Source organism: Podarcis pityusensis, assembly GCF_964106645.2.
Source record: "Podarcis pityusensis genome assembly, chromosome: 17".
NCBI classification, from domain to species: Eukaryota; Metazoa; Chordata; class Lepidosauria; order Squamata; family Lacertidae; genus Podarcis; species Podarcis pityusensis.
In genome coordinates, this window is record NC_138042.1 from 11,442,932 (window position 1) to 11,445,324 (window position 2,393).

A 2,393-nucleotide genomic window follows, 5' to 3' on the forward strand; every position below is an offset into this window, starting at 1 on the left:
GCTAAAAACATTCGGGTTTAGACAAACCTACCTAGATGCTTAGAAAGTTGAAATAACTTTAATCTGTTTTAGTATCCTAACTTTTGCATGTTGCAAAGTAGGGTTGTGAATTTTTTCTTGATTTTTCTTGGGTTTTTGTGTGTGTTTTATCTTTTATCTTTATGCTGTGAACCGCCCTGAGATCTACAGATGAAGGACAGTATGCAAATTTACTAACTAATAATATATATATAAACTGCTTTAAAGTTTTTTGCAATGAAGTGGTGTATACATTTTATGAAACAAAACAACAAAAAGACTGTATAATATGTTTTCAGCTTAAGTGCCATGGAAGTTCAGGTGGGAAACTTACAGTTCCCATGCTTCTTGTTACACGAGTGATTTTGTTAGTGTTATGTACTGAAGTTCTCACCCTGGGCCAGCAGGGGGATACTGTAGATAGTTATGCAAATGAAAGATCGAAAGTGATGTTCAGTGATTGGCTAGTTACAGAAAATGGTTACTGTTGCATTCTAGTGGAGCTCTATATAAGCAGGCTGACTGAGCTCCTCAGTTCAGTTCTGTTCCAGCTTACAAATAAAGAGCTGCTTTGGAAGAATCACTGTGTCGTCTGATATGTTCGCCCACAACTTAACAGTTAGCACATTTCTAAGCAAACAATTTTTTACCCTTATATTTTCCTCTTTTTATTTTTTCCCCAGAAAATTGGTTAAGGGTGCAACCCTGTACTGTGTACACATTGATATCTGAGTAAGTCTCAGTGAACTCAATGATGCTTTGTTCTGAGGAGACTTGTATAGGATCGCAGGATTTTCAGAAGCTCTATTGCAGTAAGGAGGGAGAAAAATAACTACATTGTAGTTATAGAAAAGCATTTGCATCAACCCTGTAAGGTCGGCCATTTAAGTGTTGCTGGCATCTGTCTCAAAAGACAATGGAGTGCACCTCCGGGGGTCAAGTCAAACTGCTGTAGTAGCAGTACCAAAGTGACCTCCCCAGGCTGCAAGCCTGGGCAAGTTTGTATGATGGCCCTGGGCTGCCCAGGTGACAGGACCCCACTCTCGGCCTCACTGATATGGTCCAAAGGAAAGCAGAGCAATACATTTGGTACCAGCGGGAAGGAGACGTCATCCAACTGTCTTAGGGACAAATCCACTCTGGATTTGTGTAGGGTTTACAGTGGTACCTCTGGTTACATACTTAATTTGTTCCGGAGGTCCGTTCTTAACCTGAAACTGTTCTTACCTTGAAGCACCACTTTAGCTAATGGGGCCTCCCGCTGCTGCTGCGCCGCTGCCACGGAATTTCTGTTCTCATCCTGAAGCAAAGTTCTTAACCCAAGGTTCTATTTCTGGGTTAGCGGAGTCTGTAACCTGAAGCGTATGTAACCTGAAGCGTATGTAACCCGAGGTACCACTGTACTTCTTAGCCTTTTCTTCCCCTGAAGATATCCCACAAGGCAGAGGAGGTTTTAGGATCAGAATTTTCCTTCACTGCCCTTCATTTCCTTCTGCAGCATTCACAGAAACCACCTTTTTATCCATTGTGAGTCTGGTCAACTCAATCTGCTGGAGCCTGTCTTCGCATGTAGGAGAATTCCCTAACTCACCCAGGGTTTGAGACCCATCGGCCACCATCACCATGCAAGGTTGTCACCTTACTGCACCTTATAGACAAGCACACACACAAGATATTTTGATGCCCGAGGCAGAACATCCCCAACGGCAACTCTCATTGTGGCATTTAAAAACAACAACAATAAACTAGGCTATATATTGTCTCCCTGCTTATTTAACTTATATGCAGAATTCATCATGCGAAAGGCCGGCCTGGATGAATCCCTAGCCAGAATTAAGATTGCCAGAAGAAATATCAACAACCTCAGATATGCAGATGACACAACCTTGATGGCAGAAAGTGAGGAGGAATTAAAGAACCTTTTAATGAGGGTGAAAGAGGAGAGCGCTAAATATGGTCTGAAGCTCAACATCAAAAAAACGAAGATCATGGCCACTGGTCCCATCACCTCCTGGCAAATAGAAGGGGAAGAAATGGAGGCAGTGAGAGATTTTACTTTCTTGGGCTCCATGATCACTGCAGATGGAGACAGCAGCCGCGAAATTAAGAGACGCCTGCTTCTTGGGAGAAAAGCAATGACAAACCTAGACAGTGTCACGAAGAGTCAGACACGACTAAACTACTAAACAACAACAACAAATTGACAATTTGCTGCTCTGTGGTGGTACCTCCAATTCGTCTGCCTCAACAGTTATGCTGCTTCATCCTACCTAACGGTCAGGCTGGCCTTGAGGCCAGGCTTGGGTTTACTGGGATGCTTCTTTCCAGGAAAAAGATACATTGTGTTGGGGAGAATTCGCACGGGAAAATAAGCT